At 44.1% G+C, this 19,584-nt stretch overlaps 1 protein-coding gene across 2 annotated transcripts in view; it reads left to right on the forward strand.

Moving 5' to 3' along the window:
• LOC128794391 (high mobility group protein HMGI-C-like) overlaps window positions 1–19,584 on the forward strand; it is a 52,395-nt gene that overhangs the window by 8,455 nt on the left and 24,356 nt on the right. The window contains exon 2 of one of the 2 annotated variants that reach the window (XR_008433077.1): window positions 18,102–18,268. The exons of the other annotated variant lie outside the window; for it this stretch is intronic. The gene's annotated coding sequence lies outside the window, so the exon portion shown is untranslated. The remainder of the gene's footprint in view (window positions 1–18,101; window positions 18,269–19,584) is intronic. 2 annotated transcript variants of the gene reach the window in all.

Consider the following 19,584-nt stretch of genomic DNA (forward strand, 5'->3'; position numbering starts at 1 on the left):
GCAGGCTCTGGGGGCTGAGTTATGGTGCCCTGCTGCCACTTTCCAGAGGTCTGGCTTTCTCTGTGCACTTGATCCTATGATGTCAGGGAAAATTCTGAATTAAATTCTTGTAGTTTTTGGTTGTAAGCCTAATTGCAAGCCATTATGTGTTAATACTTTTTATGTGCTGTGGGAAAGATTTCTCTGAAATGGCTGCGGCTTCCAAAACTTCTGACTAGAAGCTTATGCCAGAAGTGCTAATATTTGGTGAATAGATGGAGATTTACAAATTGAGCCCTTGTCATGGCCATGTCTGTGACAGCAGAATTGTACCTGAATGCCAAGCTTTACTGGGTCAAATTTCATGTAATCAAAGGTTCATCTTTGCTTCTGCTACTTTGTCTACTGAGCTCTGCCTGGCTCATTGCCTGTTCTGTTGCTGGCACTCAAATCCAGTGTGATACCTTCATCTGCTTTCCTTTGGACTTAAAACAGCAACACAGCTGATGTTTGTTGGTCTAATCCACTGGTGATGATCTGCCCCCATCACAGAGTTGTGGAGCTGGAGATGTGGCGTGGAGCAGTGGATGTTGTAGTTGGCATTGCAGCCCAAATCTGAGAGAAGGACTAAGTGAGCTTCCAACCCTAGATCGGACAGATGAACTGTAACACTGGGAAGTGGCTCTCTGAGGGGGCAGTGCTGCTGTTCTTTTGTTTCTGTGCTGCTGGGAATGATTCTGCTATACTGTCTTGCTTCTTTCAGGCAGGGTTTGCAGCCCTCAGATGTGCAATCCTTTCTTCCACTGCTTTCAGTTTCCTCCTACAAACGCCTGCGCTGACTGCAGTTCTCTGCAGCCACATGTCTCAGTAACTGCTTAACCTAGAAATTCGTTGCTAAAAAGATCTGACATCATAACACCCTGGAAAAAGACTTCTAACTCCCCTTCCCCCTCCCTGGTCCTTCTCTTTTCTTTTCCCAGAATATATGAAAATATATGAAAAACTACTAAATCAAAATCTATTTGATTTTTGTACTCCCTTGATAACTGGGCAGCTGATCCCTATCACCCAGCTAAGGCTTATCTGCTGCCTCCAGCCTCCCTGCTGCAGCAATCGGTTCCTGCGGGGACAGCGCTGGGTTATAAAGTGAGGCTGATATCGTGGTCAGGGCCTTTTGCTTTCTCACTGTGGCCATTGTTGGTGATACGTTCCCAAGCAAGTGGCTTGGATTTCTGGGAGGACTAGAAGGAAGGACTGGGCCTGTGGGATTTAGAGGTTCAGAGATATATTTTTAATCCCCTTATTACTTTTTTTAAGTTGTGAAGTGATGTCAGGGAAGGTGCAGGGTCAATAACATAGGCTAGGGCCAAGGTAATGGGTTGGTGGTTTTGCTTTAGCTTTTGAATTTTGCAGGTGAGATCTTGGCCTTGTTAGGCAAGCACTGACCTACATGTGTGTTCTTCATTTCAGCCTGCTCTGGAAACAGTTGTAGTAAAAGAAAAAACTGCCAACTGCTGTGCTTGGTATATTACTGCTAATTTGAACTGTAATTGTAATTTTTCTGTAACTTTTCAATGAGTTTACCAGAGTGCTGAAGAGGCTGTAGATCCATATCTACACAGCTGGGTGTAGGTAGCTCACTCCCAGCTACATAACACTAGTAGGATGTGGGAATAAAGGCATTCCTACCCCATCCCTTCTGGCTCAGTCATGTCCTAACTGCAGTGATTCAGCTCTCTGGAGCCACTGGAGAGGCTGCAGTCATGTTAGCACCTTTAATAAGCAAGATGAGGAAGCAGGGACTGCCACAGCTACCACCATGCTGGTATTATTTAACTTGCTCAGCCATCATGTATAATTAGAGTTCTGTTACTCTCATTGGGCACTAGTTTGAGGTGAGAGAGAACAGAGTTAAATTATCTTTCTTCCCTGGAATTGAGGAGTCCGGGCAGCACACACAGCTTTTTTGACAGTTTGGTTCAAGATTAGTTGGCAGTGCAGATAAAACTGCATTTTGCAGTCCCAAGAAGAGTGGTGCAGAGTAATTCCTGCAATGGGTGGTGTAAGAAAAACTCTAAGGGGAGTGAGGCAGCTGATGAAACTCAGCCAAGTGACAGAGATCAGCTGCAAGAAGTACAAAAATAAAAAGGTGAGATAATAATTATAAGAGCTGCTCTGAAAGGCCTTCCCTCTACATGCTTATTCCCAGCAGAAGTCACTGGCCTATATATCCTGTCCCTGCTTTGGCAGCAGCCACTTGTGTTGTAGAGGGCAAAATAGAGGCTCCCCAGCCATCCTGCCCCTCAGCTCTCCTGGTCAGCTGCTGCTTTGATGACGTACAGAGCCATCCCACTCCTCTTTCATCTGCAATGACGTTTTGAAAACTAGCACAGCTAGGCTGGCAATTTGTGTGTGGCTCTACTTACAGGGGAAGGCGATGCAGACACTTAACTCCTCACTTTTTAGTTTCTCCTCTTCAGACCTCTAAGTGTGTTGATACTCTCCCCTTTTTGCCAACAAAACCTCCTGGTGCTGGATACGCAGGCACTGGCAAGCTACCCCAGTTTGGTTTCAGTAACATTGACTGATCCTCTCCTTGCTGGGTTGTACACATGAGCAGATATGTGCAGTTCACAAGTCAGCTCATTTCAAAACTCTTACTTGTGTCTAATAACTAATAAAAATGAAATAGTGTAAGAGCAAGTTGAGTACTCCCAGACTGGCTGCTTGCTGTATCGGGGTGTTCTCTGTGAACTTACACAGCTGAGTTATAAAACCTTCAGCTGGGCTGATAAATATTATTTGGCAGTGCTCCCAAGCACTTGCATTGACCACTGAGATAAATGTAGGATTTTCTTGCTTTCAAGTGGGTAAAACTGTTCCAGTTGGTGGCTTTTGCAACAGCCTAAAGCAAGCCAAAGTCCCAATGTCCTGTAGAGCTCCATGGCTTGCTCTGATGCTGACACTTGGACATCCAACAGGATCAGCTGGGTTGTCTGAAGCATTTTCTGCTACTGAGTGGGTTACAGGCCCCTTCTTTGCACCCAGGTTTTAGACAAGGAGGGATTGTGGTAACATTCAGATAAACCCTGGCAGTTTAATGGTTTGAAACAAATTCAGGACTTTAGGTGTTTGCAACTGTGCTGCACTGAGGGAAAAAAAAAAAGCTTCCTATGTAGGTAGTACTTTTCTATAGTCTAGACAGATTATTTTACACTCCAAGGCTGTATAATTGTATGTGGTTAAGATACCAGAGCTCAGCTCTGGCATGGGCACTGTTATCCTCACTGAGCAGAGTAGTGCCTTTGTTTAAACCACTGAAATGAAAACCTACTGCCTTCCCAGTGATTTAAACCAAAATGCCTTGTTCTGCATTGGATTTGAATTAAAAGGGCATGCTGCCACAACCCAGTGGACACAGTAATTTGCCAAGCCAAGGAAACTTCAGTTTGCAATCACATGGCCATACCATGCTTCTCCTCTGGTTGAATTAAAGTGACTTGATCACAGCTGCACAAACACTTGGGTTTTAAAAAGACTTTGAAAATGCATGTGCAGGTATTTGTCTGCACCTATCAGACCTCTGCATTCAAGTGCAGGAAGTAGATATACAGACATGTTGGCTTCCCGTCCACAAAACAACCTGTGCCCATTCAAGTGCCATCTCTGTACCAGGAAGGTGCCTTGGGTTTGTGTTCCCTACCAGTGGATTTCTGCAGCAAGATTAGGAATGTCAGCCAGGAATTCCTGGCATTCATTTCTGTCTGATATTGCTGATGGGTAAAGTGTTATGGTGGTGACAATGGGCATCTTTTTCCCTGTAAGAAATGTTATGTATCTGCCTGTTTCATCCAGTGTCTTCTGGGTCAAGTGTAGAGACCACTCAAAATCCAGAGACCACCATGTAGAATTACACTTCTGCAGGGTTTTCTGTGTTACAACTGTGATTTAACTTGCCCTTTGTTCTATGTCTCCCTTCACAACTGGCATAGACATCCTTGTTTTCACTATCCTAAAGCTTGTGGAGAGCTGAGGCAGTCTTATAGCCTGCAATGAAAGGTCTAAAGTTCCACCTGTATTTGGGTGGAGCTACCAGAAGTAAGTCCTTGCTGGGTGTTTGCTTTTACATCAGAAATGGCGACAGTAAACTCTCCTGAGACTGTCCTGCAAGTGTTCCCTGGTGGACAAAGGGTCAGCTGGTGGTGGAAGTCCCAGGTCTCATGGTGTAGCTTTTTTCTGCAAAATGTAGCTAGACTCCAAATCTGGAATAGAAATACAACTCATTAGATTGTCCTGCTCCTGGAAAGAGAAAACAAGGTCTAACAATCATGTTACAGAACTCAGATGCATCCCACTATCATTTGCTGTTGTGGATACCCCAAACAGTGTTGCCTTCCCATTAAGGCAATGAACTGAAGTCTGTGAGAGGCAGTAAAATGACTTCAGGATTGTTGGAATTTCTGTAGCGTGGCAACAAGTCATTGTAGAGCAGTTGACAGAAGTAAAACCATTTGTCCTTACAGTGTGGAAGCATTGAGTGTGTCCAACCAAAATGCAAGCTCTCTTCAAATAGATGTGTTGGGTGAAGCTAGGAGGGGGAAGGATGGCACAGGGACAGTGACAGAGCTAAGAGGAGACCAGCCTTGCTGGTCACTGCCTGTTAGAGCCCTGTTCAGTGAGAGGTACAGTTTTGGCAATAAATGTTTAGTGTGCAGGTGGGCATTATTTTATATCTAGTGTAATTTGAAAGCAGTCAGGATCTAAAAAGCCCTCAAGAGCAGTGATACTGAGCAATTGGCACTGCTGCCAACATTGATAGAAACACAGATTTGAGCTGGCAGAAGCGCAAAACTGTGCTTTAAAAAATATGTTTGACATAGGAAAATGAAGACTTTGTCCTACTGGATCAGGTAAGAACTCATCAGGAAACACTGGACACAGATGATTGCTACTGTATTGTTCCTGGATACCAGCACTGTCTGTAAGAGAAGTGGTTCTTATTTTTGCTTGTTTAGCAGCTCTCAGTTTTGCTTGCAGGAAAATAAAATAAACAAGATCCCTTCTCCAACCCAGGCAGTAAGCTATTCCATGTACATCTGTCAAAAAACACTGCTGTAGCCCAGAAACCCTGGGCTTGCACAAGGTTTCTGTTTCTTAGGCCATGCAGAATGTTGCTGAAATTCTCAGCACTGAAAGCTCTTTGGTTTCATTGGTAGCAGAGTGTGGCAGGGGACAGTCTCCTCTATTCCCTGCCGAGGGGAGGGAGCTGTTTGCAGGTGGGCAGGAGATGGTATTGGTGCAATTAAAAAAATAATAAAAGTAGGGACAAAATTACTCCCCTGCATATGAGTATTTTATAGTGCCTGAGATGAACAAGAACATGGGTACTCTTAGGGCTTTGAGACACAAGGAACTCACCATTATCCATTCTGCTTTTCTATGCATTAAGGATTTTAAAAATACCACTTCCCTCCTCTTCCCACTCCTTGCAGAAAGAGCGTCCCTTTATTTCTTGTAGAATACATACATACAATTCTTTTTGCAACCTGCACAATCTCTTTCACCTTACTAAATTGAGATTCAAAATTTTAGCCTGACTTCCCTGAAGAGGTGGTGATGCTCAGTGAAAGGCAGTTTATTCCATCTGATGACTTATTATCATCACTTGCTTTCCTCCTTTATCTCTAAGTGGTTGTTAATTGGTGCACCCATACATCCCTAGTTAACATGAAAACTCAAGTCTCTGTTTAGCAGCACAGGCCTTGCTAAGACTGTGCTTTTAGGCTGCATTTAGAAGACCTGGACACATTGTTGGTTTTCTGTCCTGACCAGCTTGATATTTATGTTCATTATAGCCTGAATAAAGGCAAAAAATGTGTAGTGCATGTGCTTGGAACAGCTCTGCAGGGACATCCAGGAGAGGAGGAAAATATTGGGGTGAAAATTAAAGACCCTAATGTAGACCAGCACAATTTTGGGTGTAGACTCCAGTTCAGACAGGGAAAGAGAAGGGAGTTGAAGCCTGGGAGAGGTGATGCTGTATTTCTGATCTGGATTAAGACATCCAGAACATTGCTGTTTTCTTTTCATGGTACCTGTGCTCTTCTCTGCCTCCTTCAGTATGATCAGCTACTCAGATGGGGTTACTCTGTGTGCATGTGTGTAAATAACAATACCCTCCTTCCGGTGTTAAGAAACAAAAACAAGTTACTCTGTGATAGGAGTGATGGATTCCAGAGTGCAGGACTGCGGCTCAGTAGAGCCCAGTGAAGTAAAACCCTCCCCTTCTTCTTGGGGGGAAAGCTGAGCAACGGCAATGGGATGACTTGACTAAGACAATGTGTGACAGAATTAGGAACAGGAATCAGGAATTTAGTACTTAAGACTTTGGCTTTCTGACAAGATCATCTGCCTGTCATCAACAGAATGGAAACATATGAGTTGTGGCTTTGTCTTTAGGAAGAAGAGATTAAATCCAAGTGGGTTATTTCAGTTTGGCCTGAAAGGCTCAGTGGCAGGTGCGAACTTTCTGCTTCCTGTCATCCAGCTCTTAATTGCAAAATGTCTTTGCTGTTTGGTGTAGCATTCTGAATTGCCAGGATGTTTTGCTACAGCAAGATGATACAAGCATTGCTCTGTTGCTGTCTGGTACCAGCTTTGCTTGTAGGCAGGAAATGGAGCACTGACTCCTTGGTATTACTGCCAACAAGGTGTCCTGAAGCACAGGGCTGCCAGAGTGAGATGCCCACTCGTGTCTGTCCCTGCTGGCTGCTCAGGATCCCTCTCTGTTTCTAAGCTGGAGTGCAGCAGTGAGGCTGGGTCAGCTCCACATGAGTCAGGTTTTAGCACTGAGGCAGCTTGTTTTAAAGTAAAGGGAGGTACCACAACCAGCAGCAAGAGTCCTGACTCCATGCCCTACTCCAGTGTAAGCTGGTGAAACTTTTTGTGGCTTCAGGAAAGCTTTGGACTGGTTGGCCTCAGGGGTCTGCCAGGATGCTGCTCTTGCTGTAGGCATGTGGCTACAAAGGAAAGGGGGGAGAGAAGTAGTGATAGAATGAGTGAGAAGAAAGGATCAGGAATAGAAATTGAATCCAGCTCTATATTCTACATGGGAAAATTAACATTTCTTTTAAGCCAGCAAGATGGCAGAGCCTGGCTGCATAGAGATAAGTGTGTACAGCAGCTGCCCAGTGGGGTTTTACAGGTTGACAGTGTTTGGCATGATGCATTTAACAATTTCATTGCCAAATTTTCTCAGTGATGTGACATAAGGTGAAAAAATCTGCAACAGGAAGGTGATGTGTATGTGCTGAATCCTACAAGAAACAGCTTCTCCACTCTGTGGCCTAATGAATGTGTGGGTGAAAGAAGAGGTGAAGCAAGCATGTGTGAAGGACAGGGAGCTCACATCACCTCAGTCTGGTGAAGTGATAAGGGGTTTAATGAGGATATCCTGACAACAGACTCTGTGGTGCTGCCTGTTCAGGCAGACCAATGCTGTCCTGAGGTGGCTGCTCAAGAGTTTGTCTTAATGAGACCCACCCCACTGTTTGCAGTGAAGCCAGCTTGGCTGTTCCTGCCTTCTTGGCTATTTGTCACCACACAGTAACTGGAACACCAGTATGGTATAGCTTAAAGCAAACTTTTTCTTCTATGGGGAAAAAGAAGAATTGTTCTTGCTGGTATCTGTAACACCTGGGGAAAAGGGGTTTTGTCTTGAACCTCAGGTGGTTCTGAATTTCTGCACAGAGATGGGAATGAGGAACTAGAGGGTAGATCCAACAGGATTAAGGTTCATGTTTGAGCCCTGTTTCACTACCCCATCTCATGCTCTGAATTTGGCTTGGGAAATGAGGACAGCTGAGATGACTGGCTAAGAGAGACCCAGTCTGGTAAGAGATTGCTAAAAATTTGACTCAATGTAGCTAGCAATAAAAAAAGTCTGATAGGTCTGTGAAAGCTGTCTACTAATGCATCCTAGGAGAAGGCTGGGGAAGGGCTGCCTCATTTAAGCTGAAAGGAAATGTGAGCATAAGAATGTACAATCTAGTCCTCAACAAATGGAGACTGCAAAGAACAAAAATGCTTCCAATCATCAGAGTGAGGTTGTGAAGCATCTTTCCCATAGGAGCAGGGAAGAGAAAAACCAAATTGTCTAGGACATTGCTGATGTATCACAGGGCATGAGTGCCAGCAGTAGCACAGACTGGACTTGAAAACACAGAACTCCCCTTCTGAGCCACACCCCAGATCCTATGCTTTTTAATTTTTCATGCTGAGCTCCCAGCCTGGTGAAAAGTGGTGAGAAATAAACATTGCAGCTACACTCAGGTCCTTCACAAAGAAGCAGAACGAGACCACTTTGAGCATGTTGTCAACAAAATCCAAGAATTTAGCATGGAAGCTTTGAAAAGGAAGAAAGGTTTAATAATAATCTGTATTTAAACCTGTTTTATCACCACTGTCTTGCTGTGTAAGGAAATTTCAAGATGAACTATCTGCTCTAAGTACAAATAAGTATATTTTGCATGCACTTTTTTAACAGAACTGCAGGGCAATATTGACAAGCTGAAGTTAGTCTGGGCAGAGGAAATGAACCATCAAATTTCAGCAGAGAGTATGAAGACTATAATGCTGACTGCTGAGAGCAGTACAAGATCCCTCTTGAGTACCAGGGGAGAATGATGATGAGATATTTTCACAGGGTAGATATGCAAAAGAAAACAGTGCACAGTGAAACACTGGCAGGAATACTTTGGTATCAGGAATCATCTTCATGTCTTCTGGGAATCTCCTAAGTTAAATAGCTGATGCTTTAGAAAATTGACCTGCATTATTTCAGGGATGTATCCCCCAAGTTTTTATTAACATGCTGTTAGGAGAATGTTCTGATTCTCTGCAGTTAAACAAAAATAAGTAACTGGTTAGCATTCTGTGACTGAAGCCAGAAGCTGTATTAAATTACTGTATGTGCAGAGACAGACACCATGCAGAAAAAATTGGCCAAAGTAAGGTAACTGTGAAGAATGGAGTGACTTGCTGCTTCTAACAGATTAGCAGCCAAACTATTTAAAAAAGGAAAAGACCAAATGGCAAGTTTTGCTTTGACATTTTTAATAGCAGTACTTTTTCTCAGCATCTATTCCATATCAATCTTCTGACTTTTCTTTCAAATTGTTGCCAATAGTCTTTGCATGTGAAAATGTCTTGTATGGTCAACAACGTGTTGCTCTTTAACAATGGGTACCATGTAAAAGGGACTTGTCAGACTGGTTCTCTCTGGTGCAGTTATTAGTGCTGAAAATGCTGCATTGTGTTTCTGTAGTTGACAGTCTGGGTGTTTCCCTGAGTCAAAGGCTCCCCCTGTGTTGCTACTCTGTGCAGAGCTAAAACCAGAGCTCAGCAAAGTCTGACAGTGTTCTTCCATCGCAGGGGCTGCCTGCTTACATGATCACCAATAATCAGCTGCACATTAGCAGCTTGTTTTCTGCTCTCTGGCTTGTTGGAGATGATATATGAAGTATGACGAATAATGTGAGATGTTTTTCTTAAGCGAAGTTAAGCCCACTGTGCTGACAGCAGCAAAACAGAACTTGTTTTGACAAGGAGCTGAGTTAACATGGCACAAAAGCTAAACTCAGGAAAGATGAGGATCTCTGTCAGACCCTGGTGACAGAGATCAGAGATTTTTTTTTTTTTCTGATGTGGGTAATTGTAAAAGTATCTCCCCTGTATTCCTGCCTTCCCAGGGTTTATTTTCTGAGCTGTTACCTTCTCCACAGTCTGAGAGACTCCTTGTTTTTTTGGTTTTTTTCTATTGATCTTTGTTGCGTCCAGCAAAAAGAGGGAAGGTTTGTTTTGAGACTTATGGATCATTACCCTATTGGTAGTTTTGCATCTTCATGTAGTTGTGACATGTCACTGTGAGTTGTTGCCTCCAAGGAGACAGATTCAGCTCGACAGGAGGAAGACAGTGTCATATCTCATGACATGTTTCTTTGCACCATGGGGCATATATGAGGAGTGAGGACCCCAACACAGATGGCTTGAGCCTGCAATCCTTTTGTCTTCTCTCAGGCAAGCATGGGGATTTCAGATGAGCTCCAGGGCATGATCCGACAGGACTTTCTGTTTCTGTAACCATCAAGGGGCAACTGCTACCTCAGTAGGTCATTGAACCAGCTCATTCTGGTACAGTCTGAAGGATGGATTGCTTGAGGTCTGGCATTATTCATTCTGGGATGGGTATGAATAAATCTTGTGCTTCAGTCTGTAAACTGTTTGCATAGCAGAGGTTGGAAAGGTGGTGTTGGCCCCGCTCTCCCCGCAATGTTGCATTTGCATTGCCCTGAAGGTGGAAATATTTGAGCTTAAAAGAATCAGGGTGCTCAAGGTGAATGGGCTCTGACAGTCAGTGACAAATAGCATGAATGCTTTTCCATGGATCACCTGGACTGGGAGATCCTGTAGCTACATACTGAGGTTTCTCTGGGCTTGCCCAAGTTCTGTTGCTCAGGGAGGGGTGCATGTGCTCAGGTACATCCCTAGTGTGATGCCAGGAGGTTGACATGGTCTTCACCCAGTAACCAGGGTTACAAACCCAATTGTAAAGTTTCTGTTTCATAGTTTAGGTTTATTGAGCTAATACTGCTGTTGGATATTTATTAATTTTTTGTCTATGGGTATTTTCTGCTCGGTTCTCTCCTCTAGGTGATGGCCTTGTAACAGTGATCCATAGGAGCTGATCTCAAAGGACCTTTCTCGTGTTACCAGTAGGCAAAGGTGGCTTGAAAACTTCTCACTTGTAGAATTGTGCTGCCCTTCCTCCCTCAGTACTTGTTCAGCTTTCGCTGGTCACCAACTGCAGTAACCGAAAATCAGTCTTCCCTGCTGCCATGGGGTTTGGATGACAGTCCAGTTCCCAATGGCGAGGTCACAAATGGTTCTTCTGTCAGTACTGGGAACCCTTCTCCAGGGCTGCACGAGCCAAGGAGGGCCTGTTCCTTGCCACGCCATCCTGACCAGATTGCAGTGAGCTGAGCCAGGAAAGTGCCTCCATCTGTTGCATCTTTTTTCAAACTGCTGGTCCTAAACACAATATTGAGTAAAGTGGTAAATGTTGGTAAAACACTCTGGGATTGTGAGCTGGGAGCAACACTGAGGTTTATTGGAAGCCTGTAGAAGACTTTGACTTTCATAATGCTGGAATTTCTGCTTTCAGTGCAAGTGGCTGCAGAGCTCCCACTGATCTCAGCTGGGCAGGACAGAGCCAGGAAGTGCAACACCTGTCTTGCTGCTTTGCCCAAAGTGGCGCCAACAGCCTGGTTCTGGCAGGTAGATGGAGGACTCCCATAATATGCAGGAAAAAATTTATTAATAAGCCTTATAATTGTTATTGTCGTGACCAGCTGTTTGGATTTTGCCTTTGTGTGTCCATGGGCAGGTGTTCTTTTACTCTTCCTCTCCCTCCCCAGCCGAGGAAGCAGAGAGACATGCTTCTCACATCTGCAGAAGCTTTGGGGTTAATGCTGGTTTCTAATGCAGGAGTTGGGGGACTGAGGGCCATGACAGTATTGCTGTAGGCTTTGCATGAGCACATAAATAAGCCTGGATGAAAGAAAACATCTTCACTACAACAGAGATCACACTAGCAACCACTTCTGAATGTCAGAACAGCAGCTAATATTATAATAATTGCTAAAATTACCATAGTATCTTTTCTGAAGACGTAATGGGAGATGATTGTCGGGCAGCAGAGGTGCAATGGACCGGAATCATCTGCAGTGGGTGATTTGTTGAATGGAGCTCTGTGTGGTGAAGAGCTGGATCTGCTCCATGGTTTTCTAAAGGACTGTTGTGCCCATCAGTGGCCAGCTTAATCTTATTGCTGCAGTGTCCACACCAGCTCAATGCTCCATCTATCCAGAAGTCAGGTGATAAGACAGGATGTTCTGGCCAGGGGCTTTGCCCCTGTCAGAATAACTCCAATTGCTCTGGGCATTTTCCAGTAGTACCTGTGTGCAAGAATGCAGGTGCTGAGTTGCATTTCCAACCTTGCTGAGAGCTACTAGCTGCACACTGGAGTTTGACACTGTAATAATAGATTTCTTTTGTCAGATGAAATTAATCTTGGATTATCTGCTTCACCAATCCAAATACAGGCTCCTACATTAGCATCCACTTTCCTTAGGCTTGAATCTTTCAGGAAATAGATGCAAATTGGAAAAACTGCGTTAGGTTAACTGAGGTTGTAAATCCCAACCACATCACACGTGAGCCTGGGAGGTAGAGAATAGCTTTCAAACTATTTCCCACAAATTGAGAGTGAGTGCATCCCATACATTTTATTAAAGCTGTGGTGAGAAACAGACTTGCCAATACGGTGCCCTTGTGCTTGAAGCAACCACTCCCATTTAGAGAACAAAAAATGCTGTCATCTACCTCCAGCCAGTGGCATCCAGATTAACTTCTGCCCTCTGAATTAACACACAAAACTTTGTAAGGTGTCACTCGGAGCTCAGTGTATCTGTCACAAACTTGCTCTGTCAAGATCTCTTCAGGGAATCAGAGGAGCACTTTGCTCTGCCTCTCCTTATCCCTGCCTCCATTGTAAAATATAGCTTTTAATTGCTTGTAAAATTTGGCTGGTTGGTGAATCCACAGGGAGAAGGTGTGAGTGGATGTGCAGTGAGTGGTGTCAGCACTGTGCTGCAGCGCAGAAATGTCTGAGCTGCTGAAGAATCATTCACAAATGGAAGCAGGATTGCCAAGGTGAAAACTCTGGGGCCCTGGACCATTTGGATGTGGAATGACCTGGCATACCTTTCTGGATCAGCTGAGATAGTTTGTCCTTTGCTGTGTGGATTTTTAATCCTCTGTACTGCATCATTGCTGAGTGTCAGACATATCCCAGTTGCCTGAGATTTAATTTCAGGAAATGCTTATGTTTTCTTGCTTAGTTTGGTTGGGTTTTTTTTTCCATTTTTGCAGTTCAGATGACATCCTTTCAACTGAAGCCTTAGAAACTCCAGAACAGTAGTCCAAAAGTGATTTAAAAACATGCTAGGAGTGGAAATGCAATTAAGGTATCTTAACCTCCTTTACTCTGCCCTGCAGCAATGCAAAGGAAAACAATTTGGTTTTAAAGGTTATTGTAATCTAGAGCTTTAAACTCTAACATGCCTTAATCATTACTGAGTGGTTATTGAAGAAGTTTATCTTCATCACAGTCATAAACAACTGCTAAGTAAAACATGCCTTTTACGTTTTTATTAGACAAATAGCACAATAATAATGATCACTGTGGCCATTTTGTGAAAAACTGAGGCAAGTATCAGTTAGCAAATGACATAATGTGAAGTCTCAGCTGTTGGTATTAAGTGGAGATAGTCATACCAAGCACAGGTACTGTGTTCCTTAACTTTTTGGCTTCATCTGAAGAAAGAAAATTGCTATATGGTAAGGTATATTTCAATACAAACAACATGTTTTAGGAGCTCCCACTCCTGCTCTGGTTGATGCTTGCTCCTGGAGACTACTCACACATTTAATGTGAAGACTGACATACATGTTTTTTCTAGCATGAGGGCTGGGCCTGTCATCTCAAAGCTGCCCTCTTTTAAGCATAGACATGAAGGACCAAGGAAAGGTTTTTGTCAGGTGTGCAGCAGGGCTGATTTGCTTGGCCCACAAGGGGCTGCACCCTGGGTAGCTGTTTCCAGCCTGTCCCCACCTGATCTGCCACCAATTTGACAGTATGATTTGTAGGTTGTACAGGACCACACAGGAGCAGAATATACCTCTTAAGTTGATTTATCTTAATGAGGTGGAGAAGTTGGAGTGCATGGGTTTTCAAAGAAGAACCTGCTGTCTTTTTCTGAGGACAAGGTTTTTAATTTTTGGTTTAGTAAAGTGAAAATTCTTCATAGAACATGAAGGCTTTTATCTCTGTGTGCCTTCACTATAATAGATCCTCCTGTGAGCCAGAGGATGAGGATTTCAAAACCTGTCACTGTTGGTCTTGCCTGTTATTTGTGGTGTGAGGAAACCTGAACTCAATTGCACGCTTGGAAATTTTCCACCTTTGTAGGAAGGGAAGGACAGAATCCCATATGGATCTGTGCTGCTGCAAAGCCTTGTGCTGGCTGTGTGTGAGCTGTGGCTGTACACCTGCAGCTCGGCCGTGCTGGGCAGGGGGTTCACTGCACATGGCCTTGCTTTGCAGGTGCAGTTTTGTTAGTGCCTGATCTGACACTTCATTTGGAAAGCATTTGCTGTCCTCTCCTGATAGTGTTCTGTGATCCATATTTTTTTATGGCTGGTATAATCTGAAAATCAAGTACTTTGGCAGTTTTCATAGCTCCATATAGTACACTAGATTCATCTGAGCAACTGCCATTTGTCTTTACTCTGTCCAGATCCAATTATTTTAAGTGTCCACAGGTGAAGCATTAAGAGACCATGTGTTCTTTCTGTTTAAAAAAAAAAAGAAAATTCTTTATTTGTCATGGCTGGAGGTTGGAGCTCAGTTCCTGATTATCCAGTGGCATGTGATGTGACAAGTACCTCTCTGTGCCTTGGTTCTCTCCTATGTGCAATAATATTCCAGCATTTCTTCATTTATAACAGGCCAGAAGTCTACACTTTGTCTAAGGTAACCAGAAGAGATTGACATCAGACCTCTGTCATTAGTTTGGTTCCACTGGAGAACAAAAGTTTATTCAGTATTATCTTCATTTTGAAAGTAAGAGCAGTGATACTGGAGTCTTCTGTAGCAGGCATGGTCTTAGTAGGGACAGTTAAAGAAAGTGAGGAAAACGGGAACAAATAAATGGTTGGTTTGTTGTTCAGATGATTCACATTTGTTTCTCAAATGATTCACGTTGGCAACACAACCTGAAGGGATGAAATTAATAAAGTCCAAACTGTCTGTTCTTACACTTGCCATGCAGATGCACAGAGGTAATAACGGTAATGGTGTCACGTTGATATAATTGCAATGTATGTTTGCTTTAAGAGGCTGGCAAAGAGCTCTTGGCTCTAAAGGGTTAGGATGTTCAAGGAATGCAAGAGCAAGATTCCTTTTGCCTGAAGTCGTAGCTACATGTTCAGCATCTCTCTAATCCTCTTCTCCCTGGACTGTGTTTCTTGACCCACTTTGGGGTTTTGATCCCCAAGTAGAAACCCCAAATCTATTACTTGGCCATAACTGCCTGAGGGGGATACACCACTTAGAAAATCCTGGCACTTCCCTGTGGAAACAGGGCAATGTCTGGAGAGAGACACAGGAACTAGACTCTTTGGCATGGGTGTCCCCACCAGGAGTTGCAGCCTGTGCTTGGCTGATAGAGAATTTCTTCTCTCAATAATTTCTGAGCTAGCAGAAGTTACTATCACCTCTTTAGGGGCTATTTGGTGATACTTAGCAAAAAAGCTTGTGGTCTCAGCTGTAGACCAGGTATCTACTGCTGTGTGGGGGTAAATAGCCTACCAGATTTGTCAGTAATTGTCCCCTCAGTCACTGGCAGTCACCTCTCAGCCAGAGAGCTGAACTGAAGCCATGGACACAGAACCATCTCCATGCTCTGAGACATTTGTGCCAGCCCTGCCTGGGAGCTCAGCAGCAGCAAGGTGGACAGCAGGGCTTGGGCTGTGTCCCTGGGTGCCAGCAGAGCCCTCAGCCAAACCCCATTAGGCTGTTGGGATATTCCATAAAGGAAGAGGCAGTGGCTTTGCCTGCCTCTGAAGGAGTGAGCAGGACCAGGCAGCTGTTTGACACACCACCACTTCTGCTGGCTGCCTGTGAGGAGACCAGCGAGCCCTGGGTGTGAGCACTGGGCTGGCTGAGGGAGGCACCCACCACCTGGAGCACACAGGGCCCATTAAGAGTTAATGCCTACAGTTAGAAATGAGCGGCAAGAGTTGGAGGGTTCAGAAGGATGGCAGTGGGTGTGAAACACTCTAACATTCCCATTAATTTGAAATGTCTCCTTTCTGGCCAGAAAGAAGTGCCCAGATTTTTTAGTCAATATTAATTTTACACTTGGCACCACAGGAGAGTGTGAACTGCTGAGTTCACAAAGGGCCCATCTAATAAACAGACAATAGAAAATCAGAAAAGCGAAGATTGAGCTCACTTGCCCGGGCAATGAGAGTATAATAAGCATGGGGGCTGCAGAGGGCAATGGAAAATTCTGAGCAGTAATGAGGAGTCACAGCAAGTGCCTGTGCCTGGGCTCGCTGGGCATAGGTAGGAGCCAGGAGAGAAGGTGGGATGGTGCAGCATTGTGTGGGGAGAAGGAAGGCTTGGATCAGGAATCAGAGACAGATGAGGAGGAGGATATCACGTCACAGGTGTGCTATAGGAATGGAGGGCCAGATTAAAAAAACAAATTGTTCTCCTGCAAATGAATACCAAGCCTGCTCTCCATCTGATTTCCTTTAGAAGACAGTTTGAAATTTTCTATGGGCTCCCACATGCATGACTGGTGTTTGTCAGCTCCCCTCTGCCCCTCCGTGTTTGATCACCTCTCCTTTAAATGAACCTTTGCCATCTCCTGGTGGCCTGCAGGATAGCAGACATCAGGCTTTAAAAGCCACCCAGGTTAGCCAAGTGAATACTGCAGAAGAAAGAAACGTAATTCCAAGGAGCCAGATGCTGCTAGCTTTCTGATAAATCCAGAGGAAACTCTCCAGGAACTGGAGATAATTGTAAGGAAAACAGGTTGGTTTGTCAAACATGTTTGTCTGTTTTCTTCAACTTTCAAGCAGTCTGCAAAACTAGGTTATTTTATTCAATCATGTTGCCTAGCACAAGACTTTCCAAAACCAGAGCTACTTTATTTCAAATTAATCCATAGGCACTTAAAGCATACAGAGCTCCTGGTGCTCCATGCCTTGGCCTCTCCTTTCTTCCTGGGATAGTAGAGTCCAAAGCCGGATAACAGACTGAGGACTTCATTTCCTGCTGTGGCTGAGCCAATGTTTCAAAGTAGATTGATTTTTCTGCAGGATTTTTCTTTTAATTCCCTTCCCTTTTCTTCTTAATGAACACTTTTCATATCTGTAGAATCTGAATTCTACCTCAATTGAAATGGTACCACTGTTATCAAAATTCAAAGCCTGTATCTCAAACCCCAAGCCACTGAAATCCCTGGCAAACCTAGCACCTGGTTAATGAATACATCTTGAGAAGCCCAAATTCTTTATTTTCATTTCTGTCACACAGTTAGTGTTTTTGATCTGCCCATTAGAGAAGCAAGGTGAAAAGAGTAAGAACTTGCCTGTCTCTGCATTATCTGTCTGTGACAAGGTGCCAGTGGCTGCTGTATCTGATCAGCTGTAATATTCAGGACTGATTTCTGGATAGAAAGCCACTGATTTTGTTTAAGATCGGAAGAGAGAAAACGACTTCCCAGCAGTTGTGATCCTGTCAGTGAGATTAAAAACAATGAAATGCATGGCATGTGAAGTCCTTGGAAAGAGAGGAAATCAAAGCCCTGGTAAAGAAACGGGGGAAACGAAGTGTGGTTAGACAAAGGAATAAGGGGATACACGTGAAGTGCATGTGTTGGAGAGATGGGGCAAATAGACTCCTTTGGAAGAATGATGAATTCCCAGAGCTTCTCTGGTGTGAAAAAGGAAAGGCTTGTGGAGAATTCATAAAATACACTAACAATGAGGACAAGGATGGGAGACAGGGCAGTCTTACAGAGGTGTGGAAGTAGAGTAACTTGATGCAGGGGCCTCCTGCAGCATGAGAGGTCCCTTCTCTCAGGGGTCACAGGGCACCAGCACTGGAGACCTGCACTTGGGCAAAGGCAGCAGCCTGTGGGAATGTCCTGGGCAGATGGCAAACTAAATTATAGTGCAGAGACCTGGGCCCAATCTCATTTGACACTACAGCTCCTCAAGTCTGTTCCTTTTCAAGCACAAGCTGTGTTGCTGAAATTGTCTTCATGTGACCTAGAGGTTTTACTGGGTTTTCAGTCAAGCTGAAATAAAATAAATACTCTAACTGCAGCCATCTTTTGGCACCCAAATTTGTAACACTCATGAGTATAACCAAAGAACAATATCTATTTTGAGGTGTGAGTTAAAACCTATTGTGCATCCTTCTGCAGGTGCCTTGCACTTGGTCTGTGCATTCCCCTGCTTGTTCTGTGCAGCCCAAGAGTCTCATCCTGGAAGTCTTGGGGGGTGAAGTTAGGGCTTGGACCCCGAGCAGCTGTGTGCTCCTGGGAGGTCAGCAAGACTGAGGGTGCCACTCATGGCAGAGGAGTACAGTACAGTAAGACTTTTTATTTTTTAACCTTATTCTATCCCATTTATGAAATGTCTGCTTGAAGGTAACTGGCTGTGTTTGTACCATTGGACTGTGCTGCTGTCTGTCCTGATCATGGCTGTATCTGGGGGTGATGGAGGGGTGGGGAAGGCAAGTAAACTCTGTCTTGATCACAACCTCTGCCCCAACTGTCTTGGCACACCAGTTGAAGTGTGCACATCCTCCCATCTGCATTTTTCAGTGGAGTGACACCTCCTCTTTCAGCCCATAATAACATGAAGACTTAATAAATGCAACCTTTGACTTCTCCCTTTTCTTTCATTGAACATGTTACCTTTGTCCATGTGTATTATCACCTTGGTGTGCTGGCTGGCAAAGACCACACCAGGGTCCTGCTGTCTGATGTGATCTGGATCAGGCTGTAAGGATTGAGGTGAATGGTAATGTGTCTGTTCCAAGATAACCACCCACTTACTAACATGCTTCATTTGGTCAGTGGCTGGACAATTAACTTATTTGGAGAAACACCTTTTGTGACTGCTGCTGCTCTGTGATGGGGGAGCACGAGGCCTGTTGTAGATCAGAACTGGGTAGATGCCATGTAGTTCCACTGTGTGGTCTTGAGTGCACTGATCACTGTACCTCTTACATTTGTAGTGAGTCCCACCCTCCCACACAGGGCATGGTTTTGTGTAGGAAGATTGTGTGGGGTTTTATACCCAGCTCTCCCTAGGCTTCCTTTCATTCTGAGCTCCTGCTGGCTGCTTGCTGAGGGTGTTGATAGCACCTTCTTGCTCCCCCACTTCGTCACAGAACATAAAATGCTGGCGAAACAGGTTTCTGATTTGGATCCAGAATCCAACATTTGAGCAGCTGTGAATGCTAACAGATTGCCAGGACTGGAAGGCTTCACCTGAGGTCTGGGGAACTCAAGTATGAAATAGCTGCATTGCCAAAGGCAGTGTGTAACATTGCTTTTAAAAATTTCTTGGCACCTGAAGTACGGCGAGTGGGTAAATGTAACATTAATCTTTAAAAAAAGATTTGGGAGAACCCAGGAAACCAAGAGCTTGGAAGCCTGGCATCTGTAGTACGTAAACTAGTAAAAGCTGTAATAGACAAAAATATGTTTGACAATGAGATAAAGACAATCAGTTTGGGAAAAGTCAGTGTGGTTTATATGAAGGCAGGATGCTTGTCTTGCAAACCTCTTGGAGTTCTTTGTAAAGAATGTTGATAAAGAGTGAAAGAGCTGGTACTAGATTTCTGTAAGGGTTTTGACAAAGTTCAGAATAACTTAATGGGAACATGTACAGACCCTG

This window comes from Vidua chalybeata, chromosome 12, assembly GCF_026979565.1.
Source record: "Vidua chalybeata isolate OUT-0048 chromosome 12, bVidCha1 merged haplotype, whole genome shotgun sequence".
In the NCBI taxonomy this organism is placed as follows: Eukaryota; Metazoa; Chordata; class Aves; order Passeriformes; family Viduidae; genus Vidua; species Vidua chalybeata.